The following is a 23,998-nucleotide window of genomic DNA, read 5'->3' as shown; positions in this document are numbered from 1 at the left end:
AAACCTAACTAACAAAAGCCAGCTGGTGCTTTTCATTTATTATTAACCTAAGGACATCTCACACATCCATGCCCGAGGCAGGATTCGATCCCGCGACCGTAGCGGTCGCGCGGTTCCAGACTGAAGCGCCTAGAACCGTTCGGCCACTTCGGCCGGTAGTAAACATCATAATTTATTGTTTCTCCTCTTGGCGTTACTGCACATGGGTCAAACCCCTTCGATCCTAAAAAAAATTATGCCATCTCTTTCCTGATGTTGAGGTTTGCTTTTTCATTGTTTTGTCGAGAAATTTGATTGATGCCACTCCATAGACTGATGTTTGTTCTCCTCACTCGTTCATTGCGCTGTCAGAGTAAACATTCTTTATTTGCCTATAATTTTCGATAGGCTGCTCATTTTGTGAGTTCAGAAAACGAACTGCCATTATGCACATAGCATTTGGCGGAATTTTCGTTGGGCGCCGCCATTTCGAAAGGCTGTGGAGCAAAGACGTGTGACAACTCGGCAACAAACCTCGGCACACCCAGGGATAGGGAAAGCAGCTAAATGACACGCTTGCAACTGCGTTGGTGGCGGATCAGTGTCTGGCACGGTGCGAAATCGTTCATTACTTTCTGGACAACCGTCATATTAAAGGTGCTTGTCTTGAGCTGGCATAACTCACGGCGCGCAAGTTACCCTGACTATGTTCAGTCAGTATTTGAGAGAAACAGCAACAAACTCGACGCAGAATTTCAGTCCTTTTCGAATCTTTCTCTCGCTTCCACCCTCCGACCCTCTCCCCCACCTCCACAGGCCCGCCCCCCTCCCCCTTCCGCAAGCACGAAATAACGAAGGGAAGAAAAAGTTAATCACTTACAACATTTTTCACTTCTTTCCTACTAACGGTGTTCGCAATACATTTTGTAGAGAGTCTCCAAATACACTACTGGCGATTAAAATTGCTATACCACGAAGATGACGTGCTACAGACGCGAAATTTAACCGACAGGAAGACGATGCTGTGATATGCAAATTACTAGCTTTTCAGAGCATTCACATCAGGTTGGCGCCAGTGGCGACACCTACAACGTGCTGACATGAGGAAAGTCTCCAACCGATTTCTCATACACAAACAGCAGTTGACCGGCGTTGCCTGGTGAAACGTTTTTGTGATGCCTCGTGTAAGGAGGAGAAATGCGTACCATCACGTTTCCGAGTTTGATAAAGGTCGGATTGTAGCCTATCGCGATTGCGGTTTATCGTATCGCGACATTGCTGCTCGCGTTGGTCTAGATCCAATGACTATTAGCAGAATATGGAATCGGTGGGTTCAGGAGGGTAATACAGAACGCCGTGCTGGATCCCAACGGCCTCGTATCACTAGCAGTCGAGATGACAGGCATCTTATACGCATGGCTGTAGCGGATCGTGCAGCCACGTCTCGATCCATGAGTCAACAGATGGGGACATTTGCAAGACAACAACCATCTGCACGAACAGTTCGACGACGTTTGCAGCAGCATGGAGTATCAGCTCGGAGACCATGGCTGCCGTTACCCTTGACGCTGCATCACAGACAGGAGCGCCTGCGATGGTGTAGTCAACGACGAACCCGGGTGCACGAATGACAAAACGTCATTTTTCGGATGAATCCAGGTTTTGTTTACACCATCATGATGGTCGCATCCGTGTTTGGCGACATCGCGGTGAACGCACATTGGAAGCGTGTATTCGTCACCGCCATATTGGCGTATCACCCGGCGTGATGGTATGGGGTGGCATTGGTTAAACGTCTCGGTCACCTCTTGTTCGCGTTGACGGCACTTTGAACAGTGGACGTTACATTTCAGATGTGTTACGACCCGTGGCTCTACCATTCATTCGACCCCTGAGAAACCCTACATTTTAGCAGGATAAAGCACGATCGCATATTGCAGGTCCTGTACACTTTCTGAATGCAGAAAATGTTCGATTGCTGCCCTGGCCAGCACATTCTCCAGATCTCGCACCAATTGAAAACGTCTGGTCTATGATGGATGAGCAACTGTCTCGTCACAATGCACCAGTCACTACTCCTGATGATCTGTGGTATCGTGTTGAAGCTGGATGGTCAGTTGTACCTGTTCACTCCATCCAAGCTCTGTTTGACTAAATGCCGAGGCGTATCAAGGTCATTATTACGGCCAGATGTGCTTGTTCTGGGTACTGATTTCTCAGGATCTAAGCACCCACAGTGCGTGAAAATGTAATCTCATGTCAATTCTAGTATAATATATTTGTCCAATGAATACCAGCTTATCATCTGCATTTCTTCTTGGTGTAGCAATTTTAATGGGCAGTAGTGTATATCAGAGAATTTATCTGCAAAATTGTATTGTTGTACAAGGCGTAGTTTAGGACATATGACATCATAAATATTCAGATCCGTCAAAAATTAGCTTCTCTTAAAACAGAACGGTAATTACTGAGATTACATCATTAGTCCGTGGGTGAATAAACAGAAGGAAGTAAAATCACAATAATAATGATACCGACTCTCCAGCCATAAAAATTCCACATCCTTATGACAGATATGGGGCACATTAATTCGTTTGTAAAGTAACGGTTCTATAGTTTTGTTGTCTCTTAGTTATTGCCTTCATCATATACCGCGAAAGAGGCAACTTTCAGCCAGTTTCAGCAAACAACCTGTTATCGAGCAGTTCAGAACTTGAGACTCGAGAATCGAGTCGAACTCTCGGCAGCTGTGAGGACGCCTGTGTGTGGCTAGTAAGCAAGCGTCGAGAGGTCGTGATTCTGAGCGCTCTAGTCAAGGCGGGACGGGACGCGAGGGCGAAGCGGCGCCAGGCGTCGCGGCAGTAATTAACGAATTGCTTGAGCAGCGGAGACTGACGGCCCTCCGCGGATGCGGGGCGTGCCAGCCACGGCAGTGGCAGCCGCCATTAATTTGTCGGAGTGACGGCTCGTAATGACGCACGGCGGTGCGCTGCCGTGATGCACCTGATGATGTGCCTCTGCTGGCGAAACAACCGTACGCAGCGTCTTCCTTTCTCTGCGCTAACTCTACACACTTCCAGCTAGTATTTCATTTCCTTACACCTTTCATTCATAATATTTCCGAAAAACACTAAATTAGCCACCGCAAGTATCTGTTTCATATTTTTTGATACTTGTGTACAGTTCAGGAATAATTTTTAGGTTGCAGCGGTATGCGAAAAGAGGAGTCTGCTATTCACCGTATTGGTCCGAACACAATTCGCACCCGAAAATAAAGCCCACCCTTAATTTTAGGAGAGAAAAAAGGAGAGAATTTGAATCTACATCTACATGTCTTGTTGCAATCCTTGTTCACTCAAGTATGAGCAGCCCTTAGCGGCTCGCCATCTTATTTACAACCATTCATGACGTCGCCTTTCCGGCTTAGATTTTTTAAAAATGTGACTTGTAAGTATTGCATCTCTTTCCAGTCAGTAGAAACTTTAATTTTATTAATGTATTATATATCTAATATGTTTTAGAACAGTTAGTTTAATTCTGAAGACGACGCTCATAGTAGCGTCGAAACCTGGTCAATTTTGACTTAATATTTGTGACCGAGGGCTTATTTGTTCTAATATAATCACACTTAAGTGCCTAGCAGAAGGTTCATCGATCCACCTTCATAAAAATTCTCTATTAATCCAATCTCTGGTATTCCAATCATTATTTCAAACTCGATCAGCGCGAGGAAAAAAACGCTACCTCTGGTTTCTCAATTTTTTTTATGATGGTTGTTTCCCTCTATGTACGCGTCAACAAAATAATTTCGCTTTCGGAAGAGAAATTTGGTGATTGACATTTCGTGAGGAAATTCAACCGCAACGAGAAACGCCTTTCTTTTAATGATGTTCACACCAATCCCTGTATCATGTCAGTGACACTCTCTTCCATATTTCGCGATAATACAATACGTGCTGCTCTTCTATGAACGTTCTCCGTGTACTCCATTAATCCTATGTGGTAATGATCCCAGACGCAGAAGCTGTACTCCAAAACAGGACTGACAAGCGTAGTGTAGGAGCACGTGTTCCTCTCGCCGCGGACTTCTAGTACTCAGCCACACACAATTGATACCATCAAAGTGTACGGGCCTGAAGATGGCGTTGACGCAACGTCGAAACTAGTAGCCAGTACAGTTGGAGGAGTTTCCATTTTAATAAAAATTATACCAGCTGATGTCCCACCATCATCCAGTTTAAATATGGATGTACGAATCTTTAGCAGTCTTTGGTTCGCCTCCCCCATAACATTTCCTATACGTTCTTTTGAATTTAAGTTGTTTGTAATGGTAGTTCCTAGGTATTTAGTTGGATTTACGGCCTTAAGGATTTGACTGATTTATCGTGTAACCTAAGTTTAACGGATTCCTTTTAGCACTCATTTGTATGACCTCAGACATTTTATTATTTAGGGTCAAAAAATGGTTCAAATGGCTCTGAGCACTATGGGACTCAACTGCTGAGGTCATTAGTCCCCTAGAACTTAGAACTAGTTAAACCTAACTAACCTAAGGACATCACAAACATCCATGCCCGAGGCAGGATTCGAACCTGCGACCGTAGCGGTCTTGCGGTTCCAGACTGCAGCGCCTTTAACCGCACGGCCACTTCGGCCGGCATTTAGGGTCAATTGCCAATTTTCATACCATACAACTGCCTTTTAAAATCATTCTGATCTTCTGATGCCTTTACTGGACGATAAACAACAGCATCATCTGCAAACAACGTAAGACGTCTGTTCAGATTAATGAACCGCAGAGGGCCCATAGAACTGCCTTGGAGAACGCTGGAAATCACTTCTATTTTACTTGATGACTTTCTGTCATTATTACGAAATGTGACCTCTCTGACGGGAAATCACGGATTCTGTCACATAATTGATACGATGTTCCGTAAGCATGCAATTTGATTATAAGCCGCTAGTGAGGTACGGTGTCAAAAGCATTCTGGAAATCTAGAAATACAGACTCAATTTGAAATCCCTTGTCAATAGCACTCGACACTTCGTTTGAGTAAAGAGCTAGTTATGTTTCACAGTACCCATGTTTTCTGAATCCGTATTGACTGTGTATCAATAGATCGTTCTCGTAGAGGTAATTCATAAAAATTCACATCCCCTTTACAAAAGCTGTTCTTATTAGGGTCGACCTTGATGTTGTAACGTACATAAATCACTTGGAACCAGTCACGTTTGACTACTGCGATTTTTTTCAAGTCTCCCAGAATTGTCACACGCCTACTATCCAGGGCATTAGACACGCCGCAGTTCTTGGACCTTTTGATGGCATTGTGCACCACGAAGAGAGACTTCAGTTACACATACAGTAAGGCTGACTGGTGGCTTATTAACCTTGTAGGGACGGTGTGAATGTACGAACCGCTTCTGCAGACTAATCAGTGTTTTCGGACGCAGTCTTCCAATGATTTGTTTACGACGATATCGAACACCTGTGGCATTTCTTCATTTTAGATTAAAGAACTAACGCTACAGTAGAAGTTCCTACGATACGAAAGTATTCAGGCGTCTGAAAAGTCGTGCAGATAGACGGCAACTAACTTTTGGTGGCCAAATGCTGCGGACTAGCGAGAATATTTCAGAAAGGATTATAACGAGTTCTTTTTGTGACCAGCTCTTCAGTGAGTGCTTTCTGTTATACTAAAACCATATTTACCTCTACTGAACGCTGCCAGACATTTTTATAGAGATGAACCTCAGTTAATCATTTAGGCGTAGCACATAAAAAACCAGTTTCGGTTTGTGCACATTTTCAAATGAAGTTCTGTTGGTGAAATGAGTGTCGCTGTATTTATAAACTATTTCATGCTGCTTGGAAACGGAGATCTGTTTCCACACTGAAGCCGAAAATGTGCATATTAGTTTTGAGAATCACATACCGAATACAAGAATTCACTGTGAAGTACCTCGTGTACGCGAATGCACTGCAAACATCATAAACGTGTAAGATTATGGTCGGAAAAACAATATATTCCATAAAGCTTGGGCTGAAATATGTCCATAACATACTGTTTTCATAATCCCGACAACATTTATCACAGCAACATGCGATGGTTTTGTGTGATGTCGTAGTTTATCTAACCCTCATTTATACGGTTTAGTACAGTGCCAGTAATGTGAGCTGCGTAGAAACTTCGTGAAATGCTCTCGTTGTCTGCATGAATTCTGCTATCGACATTCAGTTGAACCTTCTTATTGCAGTCAAACCTCCGTCTTCCTTTACAACTGTAATTACCCGTATTTTCTCCCGTTACAAACCTGACAAATTCTTGACCCCCGTAAGATATGTTCCACCAACTAATTTGCTCTTTAGTCAGTGTGTGCCATTAACTATTTCGCTCAGCTGTTGTATCCAGCACCTTTTCATAAATTATCCTATCTCCTCACCTAAACTTCAGCATTCATCTTCTGCAATACAATTCAATAACTTCTGTTCTCCTGTTGCCTAAACTGTTTACCATCAACGTTTCACTTCGATATAAGGCTAGACTCTAGAAAATACCTTCAAGGAAAGACTTCCTACAACTTAAATTTATAATCGAATTTAACAAATTTCTCTTTTTCAGAGATGCTCCTTGCCATTGCCCGCCTGCACTACACGTCTCCTTTACTTCACCCATTGTCTATCATTTTACGGGCGAAATAGCAAAACTCTTTGCTACATTTGGTGTATCATTTCCTTATCCAATTCCTTCAGGATAATTTTATTTAATTAGACGACTTCGCTTTACATCAAACCAAAACAAGGGTTCGGACTGATCACCACAACTGCAGGAACCTCACAACTATAAAAAAAATCCAGGGAATTTGTAGAAATGAAGGGAAGGCTTTTAGAAACTTCTGGAAGAAATTGTGCAAAACTTATTTTCTCATGAATTTTTTGTTGTTACTGTGGTCTTCGCCTCGATGCAGACCTCAATGCTTCGTGGTCCCTTGACGTCCTATCAACCGATCCCTTCTTCTAGTCAGGTTTTGCCACAAAGTTCTTATCTGCCCAGTTCTTTTCAGCGCCTCCTCAGTAGTTACAAGACCCATCCATCTAACTTTCAGCATTTTTTTATAGCACCACATTTCAAAAGCTTCTATACTTCTATCGTCTAATCTGTTTATCGTCCATGTTTCACTTGCATACATGGCTAAAAGCCACAAATATGCTCTCAGAAAAGACTTCTTTTCTATATTCTATGTTCTATATTTGAAGTTAACAAATTTCTCTTCTTCAGAAAAGCCTTTCTTGCCATTACCAGTCTACACTTCATATTCTCTATGTGAACAGCTAATTTGCTGCCCAAATAAATTATTACCTCGGAAGAATATATTTCAAATTAAGTATTTTTTTCCGAATAAAAGACGGGCTGACGCAGAAGAAATTTGTTCATTCATTTACACTAATTTATTTACAGCGGCTGTGGCGATATGCATAAAAAGGAGTATTGTTCAAAAAGTTGTCGGATAACTCCGGATAATCAGCTAGTTATGTTGTATACATCGACATAACCCACTTCCCTGCTCCCTCCCCCCCCCCCCCCCACTCCCCCCGCCCCACGACCCCATCATCCCCACCACACCCACTGAATGCTAACTTCCTGATTTGAATATGGACATATTAAAACGCATTTTATCTCGTAATCGCCTGGGAATCAAAATGTGTCCATCTGTTCTGTGTCAAGCTAACATTTTTTTTTAAAGAGTATAAAGCATTTGGCGCAACGAGCTTACTCATTCACGGTCGCGTGGCGCCTCCACAAAAGTGTAATTAAGTTTTTATTCCGTATTTAAAAGTAGATTTCAGCAGCAGCCGCTGCTAATCTGTGTGACTTGTTGCAAGGCATTTAGGCAGTTGGCCGTTTTGGCGGCGTGTGTACGCATATATGATTAAAACTGTTAATCCGCTACTAATACCGCTGCGGATTCCGTTTCATAATTGACCAAATGAAGCTTTATTAATGACTGAAATTGTGTAATTCGTTGATTCGTGAATTTATGGGGAACTGTTCACTTCTGTCATGGCGCCGAAACTGGTACTGATATTGCCTGAAGAATACGTCCGCAACTGTTTGATGAGGGAGCTGAATTTGGTAGGGTGATCAAATGACATAGGTTAATTCGTTTAAGTATCAATCAGAAACGTTAGCAAATAAATTTAATTTACCTAGTCAGTATAGCCTTTCCAGTTGGAGCGTTATCCATTTATTAATACCGGCAAGATTATGGCTATCAGGTTCCCGCTTACACCTAATCAGGCGTTCTACAAATTTAACATTGCATATACTACAGCAAGAATATTGTGCTAAATGTAGGAAAATGAAAGCTACAGTAGTATTGATAAGAAAAAACGTACACACAGTTTATGTTCGTACAAAAATAATTAAAACTGGCGTGCTACGGATCGGAGCGTGGAATGTCAGATCCCTTAACCGGGCAGGTAGATTAGAAAATTTAAAAAGGGAAATAGATAGGTTAAAGTTAGATATAATGGGAATTAGTGCAGTTCGGTGGCAGGAGGAACAAGAGTTTTGGTCAGGTGAATACAGGGTTTTAAACACAAAGTCAAATAGTGGTAACGCAGGAGTAGGTTTAATAATGAATAAAAAAAATAGGAGTGCGGGTAAGCTACTACAAACAGCATAGTGAACGCATTATTGTGGCCAATATAGACACAAGTAGTTCAAGTTTATATGCCAACTAGCTCTGCAGATGATGAAGACATTGAAGAAATCTATGATGAGATAAAAGAAATTATTCAGGTAGTGAAGGGAGACGAAAATTTAATAGTCATGGCTGACTGGAATTCGAGAGTAGGAAAAGGGAGAGAAGGAAACATAGTAGGTGAATATGGATTGGGGCTAAGAAATGAAAGAGGAAGCCGGCTGGTAGAATTTTGCACAGAGCACAACTTAATTATAGCTAACACTTGGTTCAAGAATCATGAAGGAAGTTGTATACATGGAAGAATCCTGGAGATACTAGAAGGTATCAGATAGATTATATAATGGTAAGACAGAGATTTAGGAACCAGGTTTTAAATTGTAAGACATTTCCAGGGGCAGATGTGGACTCTGACCACAATCTATAGGTTGTGAACTGTAGATTAAAACAGAAGAAACTGCAAAAAGGTGGGAATTTAAGAAGATGGGACCTGGATAAACTGAAAGAACCAGAGTTTGTACAGAGTTTCAGGGAGAGCATAAGGGAACAATTGACAGGAATGGGGGAAAGAAGTACAGTAGAAGAAGAATTGGTAGCTCTGAGGGATGAAGTAGTGAAGGCAGCAGAGGATCAAGTAGGTAAAAAGACGAGGGCTAGTAGAACTCCTTGGATAACAGAAGAAATATTGAACTTAATTGGCGAAAGGAGTATACTCCGAATGAGGGACGGCGAGGACTGTTTCCAGTGCGTGACTTGGCGATGTAGATTGTTCCGCGCTGGCTATGTCACCGTCGTCAATACGCGCGACGCGGGAGTATACCACCTGTATTGGTAGCGTCCAGAGATCCCAGTGGTAGCAAGTTGTATTGTTATTGTTGTATTGGCTGGCTACGGTTCTGGTCGCAGCCGAACTGAGAACGCCAGGCGATTGCTGGTAGAGGACGACATCTGAAAGTAGATCACCCACAAAACGCGGATGAGCGTGCAGTAGCAGTACGGTCGGTATATAGATGCAGATATATTAGAAACAGACTACAGAGACATCACATGAAATGTTCTTCGGAGGACGTGCGCTAAGAAGATGTGTTCCCTCCAGCAGGCAGGGGTTTGGACATTTGGTTGTTCTGCCGTGCTCACAAGACCTACGGTCAAACCATACAAAGAAAATAAACTACAATTGTAAATAAAACAAGTTATAAAAGAAGTGATTTAAATCGTGTCTGCTTATTTGAAAAAGAGCGCTTTTAAAAGTATCATTACAAGCTTCCATATTAACTTCGGTAAGTTCTGAAGTTTTATGGGAACTTAGCGCATGAACACATGCATGAACATCTGCTGAAACAACATTGAAGAACTGCGCGCACATTCGTCTGTGGGATTGTCCTGTTACCTCGCGATAAGTTTCCCTTGCGAACAAATTATCTCTAATGACTATAATTCTTAGCCCGCATCTCGTGGTCGTGCGGTAGCGTTCTCGCTTCCCACGCCCGGGTTCCCGGGTTCGATTCCCGGCGGGGTCAGAGATTTTCTCTGCCTCGTGATGGCTGGGTGTTGTGTGCTGTTCTTAGGTTAGTTAGGTTTAAGTAGTTCTAAGTTCTAGGGGACTTATGACCACAGCAGTTGCGTCCCATAGTGCTCAGAGCCATTTTTTTTTGACTATAATTCTTATATATGAGTGTGAAAACATAGTAAAGCTGTGTTGACTTAGTTCGTGACAGTGGGATAGCCAATTAAGGAGGGTGAAGTTTCCCCGTATTTTGCATATGCTTAAAATTTAGATTCTCAGTTAGAAAAATATTACATGTACACATTTTGAGCACTAGTTATATTTGGCATTTGCCCTGTTTTGTAACCCTGTCTGACATCTGATTCTGGAATTACTTTTGTGTTCCTAGATTATGCCTACCGTAATGTGTACCACATTAAAGCAAAGACACTTTATACGAATGTGACGAGATAGCGTACCGTTGCAAAGGCCCAAATTTTGCGGCAGAGTCTAATATTTCGGTGTTGTTACGAAGTGAGGTCTTAGAATGCTTTTCCGTGTTATCTGCGAGTTGGATGCTAACATTGAAATCCGCTATCTCCCTTCGAGCTATGGTTTATTTGCCACATGGTCCTCATCCTATCTTTGGTACTGCTCTGTATACATTTAGAATTCGGATGTTTCCTTTTAAGGTCCTGTCTCATATATTTACATTCACGGTATGCACTACAAATTTTAATTACGGTAGCTTAAATCATTTTAACCCTTCATCTGTGAAGATAGTCCAAGACCCAAACTGGAAAAATTTGGGTTTAAGAATAAAAACAGCTGTCGGTTCAAATATGCATTTTACTCATTACTTAACGGCCGTTGGAAGCCATCTTCCAAACATATTTCTACGTGAGCCGGGCGTCACCGGCTGAGAGCATACCAAGGCGGTAATGACATTGCTTCGATTAATGGACTGTAGAAACTTTTGTATCGCACGAGTTAAAAAACCTTTTCGTCCTAACATTCTGGAAGGGTCATAGACCTTTCAAGAAATGTAATCGAAAAATTGAATTTTCGACGATTTTGATTGAGAACCTGGACTTAACAGTGCAAAAGCATTCACAGCTCGCAGACTCACGTTTAGCATCACCACCATAACTCCGATAAAGACCGTACTGCAGCACATCCAACAGTAGTGTAGTAAGATGCGCGTGTGTGTGTGTCAGAACTACTTAACTAGTGTGAAGCTGTTCTTCAAAAGAAGATGTCTCCCGTGTTAATAGTAAAGCATCAAACTGTATCTTGCCAGGAAGAGGATGAGAGTAACGAGTTACTAATGCCGCAGGTGACAGTTATAATATTTTCTCCGTGTGCGTTGCTTCTTCCTTCTATCTCTACATTTCTTCTCGACACTCAATTCCATCTTTCCCCTTTAATCTTCTGCTTCATTACAGCGGCTTTCCAGGCCACGGCGGTATCGCCTCATTTAATTATCTCACCCATTCCAGTTGTTTACACACCATTCATCGCGCAGTTCCTCTTTAATTCAGACTGCGACTATGTCCTGCCCTTCTTGTTACGCCTCTTGTAGTTTCCACTCCCTCGACCTCTCCCTTTCATCGTGCATCCTAATTTATTCGCTCCTTTGAATTTCTCTTCCCAGATCAAGCTGCCGTCTGCATTATATATGACCTCTAATTTCATTCCTCTTGGAAATATCCCAGACCGTACACCGCAGCTCGCTCCTTTGAGATTCGCTTAACCTTGCAGTTCTTCTGTGTCGCCGCTGCACAGACGGAAATATAATTCGGCTCCTCCTCGCACTCGCCTCGCATTCAAACCGGCCGCCGGTGGTCCTCCTCCACCGCCGGCGCGTGCTCGGAGCCCTCCAGAAAAACGTTTTGTCATCTGCTCAAACTCGACTTCTGCATAAATTTGTCACCAAACACATAGAAAAAAACACACACACAAACATAGTCTTCGTTCGTAGCGAGCAACGTAGCAGCGTGTAACGAATCGATGTCGGTACAAGGGAAACTGAAAGCACGAATTCGAAGAGTATATCCACACGTGGAGCAACTTTTCCTTCAGCATGACAACGCCATACCACGCATGGAGGCTGCGACGTCTGCAGTACTCCGCCGCCTTGGGTTTACTGTCATCGACTTGGCCCCATCCGATTTAAACAACATCTTCGAGAGCTTCAAAGGGTTCAAATGGCTCTGAGCACTATGGGACTCAACTGCTGAGGTCATTAGTCCCCTAGAACTTAGAACTAGTTAAACCTAACTAACCTAAGGACATCACAAACATCCATGCCCGAGGCAGGATTCGAACCTGCGACGGTAGCGGTCTTGCGGTTCCAGACTGCAGCGCCTTTAACCGCACGGCCACATCGGCCGGCCTTCGAGAGCTTCACTTCGATACTAGTGATGCGATGCATGAAGAGATGAGGTTGCGGCTCCGTCAACAAAGACACACATTCTAAAGTGACGATATCAACAGTCTGGTCTGTCGTTGGGAGAAATGTGATAGTTGGCAAGGAGACTATTTAGAGAATTAATATGTAGACATCAAGAATAAAGATGTAGAGTATTACTAAATTTTAGTTTATTTTACATCCTTTTAGAGTTTTCACATAACAAATTTAATGCTTGTTTCACTTTTACTAAATGAAGAAACAAATGGCATTAGTATAATAATGTACAATATTTATTTTATGTTACAACCGGGTTTCGGCTGTTCCGCTATCGTTAGTTACAGGGATAAACATGTGAGACTATGAAACTTCTGTGGTATTAAAGTTATTAAACTAGGAATACCTGTAAAGTATATTTCGTTTAGGATTAAAAGGAGGGTAATTATATCAGTAAAATGCGATGCAAAACAATTTAACTTAGTAAGATATGGGACGTATTTATTAATCGAGTACATGACAAATTACAATTGTTCTCAGAAGAAAAAATTTCGTTGAACAATGCATAGTAAACTTTGATGACATGTCGCAAGAGGGTGATTGGACAATATAATCTTGCCCTTAGTATTTCTAATATTACAAATAGGTACAGTATTAGAAACAAAAACAGTTACGAAAGTTAAAATTTTGACAGGGCATGGGAAACTACAGCAATCGAAGGAGGAAATGTGGCGTCTAAGTAGGAGGGTAATTTACAAATTGGTTTGGATGTGATTATTAGCAGTAATTAACAAGTGCCGAGGAAGGAAATTTTTTCTTATCATTCAGCTTTGGTCAGTTGTCATATGTAGATTAATTTCCATTATTTCAAGGTAGCTCATATCCATTTGCGACGGCACAAAAGACTTCATGTTGTACCGTGTAACTGCGGCCTTCTTGGAGCTGGTAGTCTGAAAAAGCAGTCTCCTTTTCTATGACTTACATTGTGTGTCTATAAGCGGATGGATACTGCCCTGCCGGATTGTCCTATACAGAATTCGCCACAACTACAACTGATTTTGGGTATTCCACTCCTTTCCAGAGATCAAGGGCTGTCTTTACCATTGCAAAAATGTGCCGAGTAGTGTCGTACAAACAAAATGATGTTCTAACTTACCTAAATTTAAAGGTCCTGGCCACATTCGGATAGACTTTTAATAAACGTAAGCACTAGCTCACTAATAATGTATTTTACGGAAGGTAGATCCTTATCAGGCATTAAGGAAATAATACTACTGTAATGTCTATTGCAGCGGTCTCTCTGCGTTATTTTCAGAAATTTTGTAAATTATATAACTCAGTACATATCTCGAAATATCTCTTCTTATCTTACGGATTCCTAAACTTTAATATACGATGATTATCAATGCAAAGTAGTTTCAAGCCCTATTATTCCTTGGAGCGTGCATTTACTCCATGGAATAGCTTCTCTGCTATCTATGGTTTCTCTTATGAAAAGAAGGATTGAGATCTCGTCGATTAGCCGTGAAAGAACGAAGATGTATATGTATGTATCGTTGAGCTAGTCGCCCTCTTGATGAGATTCTGTATGAGAAGGAATTTAATATATGAACTAAACTAAAGTAACTGTGTTCTCGTATTATTTAACTGATTATTATTGACAGTGTCTGCTTACTACGCTGTGTTGCACGGGATCAGTGGGGAACGTGTGATTTACACTGTACTAACCTGCCGTTTTGTATGCTCAAAATATCCAGTTTACTACTTTCAATAAATAGGCTAACACGGTCTTACCAGCAGATCTCCGGTCTTCCCCACCTGATCACCGAAAGTTAATAATTATTACAAATATTTTCAGGAGATCGACTGACAATTTTCGTCCCACCGAGACTTCTAAATTGCTTCACTGCCTTATGGAATTTAAGTTAAGCTCAATTTAATCAGGATAGAACAGTATTGAACTATGTGAATGTGATAAGCCTGCTTTGTGAATGAAAATTCCCTTAATACACGAATGTTTTTTACTATCCTGATCAGTGAAGTTTAAATCAGGCCGGTGTGAGAGAGGTTTTTAAATTTCAGATCCCACACAGAAATATTAAACTACCATTCCTTTACGTTACTTGATATGCACGTTATACCTTTTCTATATCCTTATACGGACAACACTAAGCTGAACTAAATTTTTGGGCGGAGACAGAGTATGAAACAGAAGAAAACATGTATTCGCGATACATATCGCAACAACAGTGAGTTTCACTCATTCTGTGACGCATGTGAAGTACCGCTAATTCTGGATGCGTGTCGTTTCTCTGCTAGCATAAATATCAGGAACTAAATCACATTTACAGATAAATACTTTTCAGCTGCATTCAGATCACTTGGTCAGACCAGTATCGGGAATTAGCCCGTAAACAAGGAATAAAACGAATTACTTAGCTGCGGCTTCGATTACTGCATTATTTCTTCTTGAGAAACTTAAACGCCGTCAAGACACTTTAAAAATAGTTTTTGTGAACACATGTTGTTGTTGTTGTTGTGGTCTTCAGTCCAGAGACTGGTTTGATGCATCTCTCCATGCTACTCTATTCTGTGCAACCTTCTTCATCTCCAAGTACTTACATCCTTCTGAATCTGCTTAATGTATTCATCTCTTCGTCTCCCTTTACGATTTTTACCCTCCATGCTGCCCTCAGATACTAAATTGGTGATCGCTTAATGCTTCAGAACATGTCCTACCAAACGATGTCTTCTTCTAGTCAAGTTGTGCCACAAATTCTTCTTCTCCCCAATTTTATTCAGTACCTCCTCATTAGCTATGTGATCTACCCATCTGTGCTTCAGCAGCCTTCTGTAGCACCACATTTCGAATGCTTCTATTCTCTTCTTGTCCACACTATTTATCGTCCATGTTTCACTTCCGTACATGCCTTCACTCCATACAAATACTTTGAGAAAAGAATTCCTGACACTTAAATGTATACTCCATGTTAACAAGTTTCTCTTCTTTAGAAAAGCTTTCCTTGCCATTGCCAGTATACATGTTATATCCTCTCTACATCGATCATCACCAGCTATTTTGCTCCCCAACTAGTGAAACTCATCTACTACCTTGAGTGTCTCACTTCCTGATCTGATTCCCTCAGCTTCACCTGCATATGCGTAATAAACTCACCGAGAAAAATATTATTTGCACCCTTATAAGAACACACTGTTCGCTTCCGAGCACAGTGGGTGCTAGAAAACTAGTAGCTGACCGTCACGTGACGTTTCAGCATGTCGGAATCGCAGTGACGTGGTGTGACTGTGCCAGTCGGTTGTACGGAACCATCACCGTGGATGGGTTGAGCCATCTCACGGCGCAGCTTCCATATAGACGTATCGGAAAAGAACTACGTTTGGACGTGCCAGTTACCAGTCATTGTATGAAGTTTATCGAATTCTTGGTGTTTCACTACAGAGTATACAACGTGTATACACTGCATAATGTTTCACTCACAAACAATCACTGACGAGCTAAAGAAATTGGTACACCTGCCTAATATCGTACAGGGCCCCCGCGAGCAAGCGGAATTGTCGCAGCACGATGTGGCATGGACTCTACTAATATCTGAAGTAGTGCTGCAGAGAACTGACACCATGAATCCTTCAGAGCTGTCCATAAATCCATAGGAGTACGACGGGGTGGAGATCTCTTATAAACAGCATGTTTCAAGGCATCCCAAATATGCTCAATAACGTTCATGTCTGGCGAGTCTGGTGGCCAGCGGAAGTGTTTAAATTCAGAAGAGTGCTACTGTAGGCACTCTGTAGCAATTCTGGACTTGTGGGGTGTCGCATTGTCCAGCTGAAATTTCCCAAGTCCTTCGGAATGCGCAGTGGACATGAATGGACGCAGGTCATCAGATAGGACGCTTACGTACGCGTCACCTGTCAGAGCCGTATCTATCTAGACTCATCAGGGATCCCGTATCACTGCAGCTGCACACGCTCCACACCATTACAGAGCCTCCACCAGCTTGAACTGTCCCCTGCTGACATGCAGTGTCCGTGGATTCATGTCTATCCGCTCGCTACAATTTGAAACGAGACTCGTCCGACCAGGCAACACGTTTTCAGTCATCAAGAAATCTGCAGCAATTTGTGGAAGGGTTGCACTATTGTCACGTTGATTCTCTTCAGATGTCGTTCATCCTGTTCTTGCACGATTTTTTCCGACCGCAGCGATGTCAGAGATTTGGTGTTTTACCGGACTGCTGATATTCAGGGCCTCTCATGAAATGGTCGTACGGGAAAATCCCCACTTTATCGCTACCTCGGGGATGCTGTGTCCCATCGCTCGTGCGTCGACTATAATACCACATTCAAACTCACTTAAATCTTGATAATCTGCCATTGTAGTAACAGTAACCTATCTAACAATTCCGCAAGACATTTGTTGCGTTGCCGACCGAGCGCCATATTCTACCTGTTTACATATCTCTGTATGTGCCTATGCCGGCCGCGGTGGCCAAGCGGTTCTAGGCGCTTCAGTCCGGAAGCGCGCGGAACGCTACGGTCCATGCCTCGGGCATGGATGTGTGTGATGTCCTTAGGTTAGTTAGGTTTAAGTATTTCTAAGTTCTAGGGGACTGATGACCACAGATGTTAAGTCCCATAGTGCTCAGAGCCATTTGAACCATTTGTATGTGCCTATACCAGTTTTGTTGTCATTCCAGTTTACAACACGTCGAAAGTACACTGGTCGTAAGGACTTCTTAATAGACAGGGAGCACAGTCAAGAGCCACGCTTCGTCAACGAAAATCGCTTTCAGTCCTGACAAGATTTTTTTGTTCCCAATGAAATCGGGTCTGTTTCAGCCATTTTCGGAACGAACTCTGCCAACCGCATTGCATGCAATGTAGAATGCTCGTAACGGCTTTGGGCCCAACAGCACTGAAACGGGACAGTAGCTAACTATAGACATGTTATGCTGTTTGACGAGTTACGATTTAGTCTCTTCATATCATGCGAGGAGTCAAGTACACGGACGGCCCAATGAGATGTTCAACCCCAACAGCTTATGGAGGTTGTGGTTCATGAGGGACGTAGTTTAGTGATATTTTGGATGCGTTTCTCGAACCACGCACGACTTTTGCGCATTCGGGTTACCGTGAACATGAGCAAGAATGTTTCGGTCAGTATTATCGGTGACCAAGAGTTGCCTTCTTTTCTAAATCTTCACAATGAGTTTGCTATGGAGACGAACTTCTTCCAAGATATCGGCAGGTGACTTCATAGGCCGTAAATATTCGTTCCTAGGTGGATGAAGACACTCAGACCCTATCGCACACTGGCTTATGGATTGGTAAGGAATGAGGGGGTTGTAAGTATACTTTCCTTTGTGGATGAACACATGGGGATCCTATCGCACGTCTGCTTGTAGACTGAAAAGCTACAGTCTAGCTACCTTTCATGGTGCACTGCATCCTCGCAGGCTACTACCATTCATTTTTATGGGGTATCGCGTAGATGTTGAGGGTGTGCCTTCTAGCAGATGCAATTATCACAGATCTACCTTAACATTCTTCCGATTGTCCTCCATTTTGACTTTTTCTTCTGACGTATAACGTTAATGCCTGGGACATTTGATGAATTTATGGTGTATTATTGCCTGGTTTCTTACATGGTTACCCAGGTAACTGGCTGCCTTGTACCTTTACATCATTTGTGACATTAATTAGTAGTATATATGGGTTCCATACAGATATTCCGTTGTATTTTTTTCGTTTTACGACATTAATATTTCCTTCCTGTCAGATATGCCATATCTGACCGGTTTTGGTATAGGATATATGGATAGGTCTAGTAAATAATACATCCAAAGCCTTGTTTCCACTATAGGCTTAAAGGTTTTTAATGTCTTTTTGCTAGTTTTTGAAGCTAGAAATGTGTGATGATATTGGTACTAGGTATTTAACATTTTGCTTACTAGTTTCAAAACAGAGACGCACCAGACAAAGCAAACTAGTCATAAAATAAAGGAGAAATTTTACGATAAGGGCTGATTTTGGTTACACAAGTTCTTAAACATTGGGCCGCTGTATACTTTAATGTCATTACTTGGTGCATCCACTTTCTGATAGATTCTGAGACGAAAGCTGTTATTATAATATCTTTGTACAGCAGGGACGAAGCATTAAGATGTTCTTATAGGTCGTATTGCATCAGCAACCGATTTAGAAGTACGAAATTAATTGCAAATACCGTAATACATATAAAAAGAGAAGAAGATGTTATGTGTACTGTTTAAAGATCAGTTTGATTATGTCACAGTTATTACAAATCTATGTAGTTCACATAGATGGTGCCATGTAACCAACCGAGGTGTTCTCCACACTGCCCGCCTTCCGCAATCATCAGTATTCAATGAACTGCGAATGAATCCCTACCAACAGGCATTACATGCATTGATCAAAGTGATAGTGTTATGTAATATACAAACCATATGAGTTAAGCCATTAACTGCAACTTTTTTTATGACATCATCTAACTATATACCTGTTGTATTCTTAGGATTGAGGATGGCTAGTTCCTAGCTGAAAACTAGATCTGCCATTAAAATTTCAAATGATGACTGATAGCTGAGATCTATTATTTACAAGTCAATAAGAGTCCCCGCGTGCAACAGCCTCTGAATGGAGGGTAACCTCATAAATATCGTTTACTTCAAAGGACACTCATTAGCAGCAGAATTAAAAATAGCCACGGTACGAGAGAAACAGTTCTATTGGCGGGATGCATTGATCAGTTGGGTGTGTCACGTGACTAGATGTGGTCAGACACCGAGTGGTCGTAGGGGTGACAGTCGAGTGCATGTTGGGTAACACACACGATATCAGTGGATATGATCTCGCCCTGGTAGTGAATGCCCGAGGTAAGGAACGCTGTATCTCCGATGTCGTGAAGGCACTGGAATTTTCACTCATCACAGTACACCACGATCGCATCCAGGGAGTGAACCAAAATGGTTAACAGTGGATGTACCGAGAATCAGGCAGAAAATCCGTCACTAAAGGGCAACAACAGCACCTCCTTAATATACTGTACAGAAGCTGTTTTTGCTCAACGAACGCAACACCACCTTGACAGCTATATGCAGCTCAAGCACATTAGCGTTAAGTGAGAGGTGTTGGGTCGTAGGGAGATATGATGAAAAACTAACTTCGAAGTCTGTTTGATGTATACAAGATATTTCTGCCATTATCATCGGTTGTGCTGCCCTCGTTTTGCCACATGTCCTCAAGGAGAGGAAACTTGTATTGAAACCTTACCTTACGCGTCTGATTTAAGCTGCTTACTTTCCTGTTTTTACTTCCTTTGTTTCACGTGTAGGAACTGAGGAAGTATGACGAAAGGCAAACTTACCTTACTTGTTGCTGGAAGCATAGTCAATTGGTGGAAAGCACACTAGTACGGACTTAAGATACATTTACTAGGTAGAGATCTCAGATAATAGGCTGGTAACTCTCGAGTGTTACAACTGTTCTAGATCAGCATAATTTTCTGACATTTTGCAGAATTCTCGATTAGTTTTGCAGGCAGCAGTCAATAGCGGTGGCTTCGATTTCCTTATGTCTTCCTGATACTTCTCAAAGTCTTGTTGCAGAATGTTGTCTCCTTTGTCGTCTACGTCTACTTCGTCCTCTTTGCCAGTATACCATATGGTTAAGATGCTCCGTCGTACACTTCATCAATGTATTCTTTCTATGTCTTCACCCAGTTACACTACTGGCCATTAAAATTGCTGCACCAAGAAGAAATGCAGATGATAAATGGATATTCATTGGACAAATATATTATGGTAGAACTGACATGTGATTACATTTTCATGCAATTTTGGTGCATAGATCCTGAGAAATCAGTACCCAGAACAACCACCTCTGGCCGTAATAACGGCCTTGATACGCCTCGGCATTGAGTCAAGCAGAGCTTGGATAGCGTGTACAGGTACAGCTTCCCATGCAGCTTCATCACGATACCACAGTTCATCAAGAGTAGTGACAGGCGTACTGTGACAAGCCAGTTGCTCGGCCACCATTGACCAGACGTTTTCAGTTGGTGAGAGATCTGGAGGATGTGCTGGCCAGGGCAGCAGTCGAACATTTTCTGTATCCAGAAAGGCCCGTACAGGATCTGCAACATGCGGTTGTGTATTATCCTGCTGAAATGTAGGGTTTCGCAGGGATCGAATGAAGGGTAGGGCCACGGGTCGTAACACATCTGAAATGTAACGTCCACTGTTCAAAGTGCCGTCAATGCGAACAAGAGGTGACCGAGACGTTTAACCAATGGCACATCATACCATCACCCCGGATGATACGCCAGTTTGGCGATGACGAATACACGCTTCCAATGTGCGTTCACCGCGATGTCGCCAAACACGGACGCGACCATCTTGATGCTGTAAACAGAACCTGGTTTCATCCCAAAAAATGACGTTTTGCCATTCGTACACCCAAGTTCGTCGTTGCGTACACCACCACAGGCGCTCCTGTCTGTGATGCAGCGTCAAGGGTAACCACAGCCATGGTCTCCGAGCTGATAGTCCATGCTGCTGCAAACGTCGTCGAACTGTTCGTGCAGATCGTTGCTGTCTTGCAAACGTCCCCATCTGTTGACTCAGCGATTGAGACGTGGCTGCACGATCCGTTACAGTCATGCGGATAAGATGCCTGTCATCTCGACTGCTAGTGATACGAGTTCGTTAGGATCCAGCACGGCGTTCCGTATTACCCTCCTGAACCCACCGATTCCATGTTGTGCTACCAAACATTGGATCTCGACCAACGCGAGCAGCAATGTCGCTGTACGATAGACCGCAATCGCGATAGGCTACAATCTGACCTTTATCAAAGTCGGAAACGTGATGGTACGCATTTCTCCTCCTTACACGAGGCATCACAACAACGTTTCACCAGGCAACGCCGGTCAACTGCTGTTTGTGTATGAGAAATCGGTTGGAAACTATCCTCATGTCAGCACGTCGTAGGTGTCGCCACCGGCCTTGTGTGAATGCTCTGAAAAGCTAATCACATACATATCACAGCATCTTCTTCCTGTCGGTAAAATTTAGCGTCTGTAGCACGTCATGTTCGTGGTGTAGCAATTTTAATGGCCAGTAGTGTATAAAGACTGAAAAGGGTCTAACAGTTTTCTAAGTACCTGCAGCAGGAGTTCTGTGCTGTAGCTGTAGAGATTTCCGTCGGGAGCTGGGAGCAGCTGTACCATTTGGGCGTTAGAGCGAAGCGCATAAATCAGAGCGGCGTTCAGCGGCAGAAGTTACGGCTCGTGAGCGTCCCCTGGGCTTCTGCAGCAAGCAGACGCCGCCAGTAACTTGGGCTTTCATTAGGGTAGTGGCGCCAGCCGCCCGCCTCAGGTATCGGCAACCGCGGCGGACAGGCGTGGAAGGCCGTGCATCACCGACGCTGCCAGCAATGCTCAGCAGGGGATTCAAACGCCAATGGCGGTCGATAAAGCGGACGCCGCGCCACTGTTCAGGGAGCCGTGGACGGACAGACTGCGCGCACAGTACGGGAAAAGGCTGCGACAGACACGTAGCCATTGTTACGTCATCAGGCGGGCAGCGGAAAGTCGTCACCAGACGGTGAAGCTGATACTGAGGTCACCAGGCAGCAGTGGCCTTATGATGCAGCACTCTCCACATCAGTATTAGGTCAATTAGAGAGGATCGAGTTCTTGAGGCACACCATGGTTCAAATGGTTCAGAGCACTATGGGACTTAACATTTGAGGTCATCAGTCCCCTAGAACTTAGAACTATTTAAACCTAACTAACCTAATGACGTCACACACATCCATGCCTGAGGCAGGATTCGAACCTGCGACCGTAGCGGTCGCGAGGTTCCAGACTGTAGCGTCTAGAACCGCTCGGCCACTCTGACCGGCTGACCCACAATGATGTACCATTTACTTTGACTGTAATTTGATCCGTAGTTTCACGTAGTGATGGGAACAACCAAATGAAAGTAATTGACTTGGTCGATTGCTGAAAAACAATCGACTCATTCGCTTGTAACTTTACATACTTGTTCAATTCTTTTGAGTGAAACCAGTCTGTGGGAGCAATCGAGAGAGAACCATCGATTCACACCATTGTTGAAATACGTTTGCCGCATTCGGTTGTAGCTTCACGTATTGGTTGAATTGTTCATTCATTCTTTTGAGTGATACCAGTCTGTTGTAGGAACGGCATGAAAACAATCTCTCTATCGATTATTGAAAAGCAGCTGGTTCATCTGCTTTTAGTTTTACATATCGGTTGAATTATCCATTTGTTCATTCTTTAAGTGAAATGAGTCTCTGAGGGCAGTCGAATGAGAACAATCGATTCAATCGATTGTTGGGAAACGATTGACTTATTGCGTGCCAGCTCTACATATCAGTTACCGAGCGAGTTGGCGCAGAAGATCGGGAAGAAGACGGTTCAATCACGCGTCCGGCCATGCTGATTTAGGTTTTCCGTGATTTCCCTACATCGCTCCAGGTAAATGCCGGGATGGTTCCTTTCAAAGGGCACGGCCGACTTCCTTTCCCATCCTTCCATAATCTGATGAGACCGATGACCTCGCTGTCTGGTCTCCTTCCCCAAACAACCCAACCCAAACATATCAGTTGAATTATTCACTCTTTATTTTGAGTGAAATCAGTCTGTGGGAGACACCGAATGAAAGTAGTAGATTTAGTCGTTTGCTGGAAAATAATCGACTCAGTTGGTTGTAGGTTCGCACGGCAGTTGAATTATTCACTCACTCATTCATTCGACTGAAACCCGTCTTTTCAACAGCCGAATGGAAACTATCGACTCTATCGATTGTTGGAAAACAATCGATTATCTAGACGGAACTTGTACATATCGGTTGGATTATCAATTCGTTCTTCGGAGTGATACAAGTCTGCGGTAGGAATCGAATGGGAAGAATCGATCAGTCGATCTTAGGAAATCGACTCATTCAGCTGAATTATTCATTTATTCTTTTGAGTGGAGCCAGTCTGTGGGAGCAAGCGGATGCAGCCAATCGATTCAGTCGGTTGTTGCTAAAGTATCGGTTGGACTATTATTCGTTCATTTCTTTCGAGTGAAATCAGTGTATGGGAACAATCTAAGCAAAACCTTCGACACAATTCGTTGTAGTTTTGGCATTATTATTGCTAGAATGGAATTACAATTAAATCACTATGCTTAGCTGCATACAGGCGTTGATATACGTCAACGGGGACAATTGAAAATGTGTGCCCCGCCCGGGACTCGAACCCGGGATCTCCTGCTTACAGGAGATCCTGCTCGGTGCGGACGTCGCAAGACACCCGTTTCAGTTCGTCGTTGATCCATTAAATTAGTTTTTTTATTACAGAGGGCA

The sequence above is a fragment of the Schistocerca serialis genome, chromosome 2 (genome assembly GCF_023864345.2).
Source record: "Schistocerca serialis cubense isolate TAMUIC-IGC-003099 chromosome 2, iqSchSeri2.2, whole genome shotgun sequence".
Lineage (NCBI taxonomy): Eukaryota > Metazoa > Arthropoda > Insecta > Orthoptera > Acrididae > Schistocerca > Schistocerca serialis.
This window is presented reverse-complemented; position numbering follows the sequence as displayed.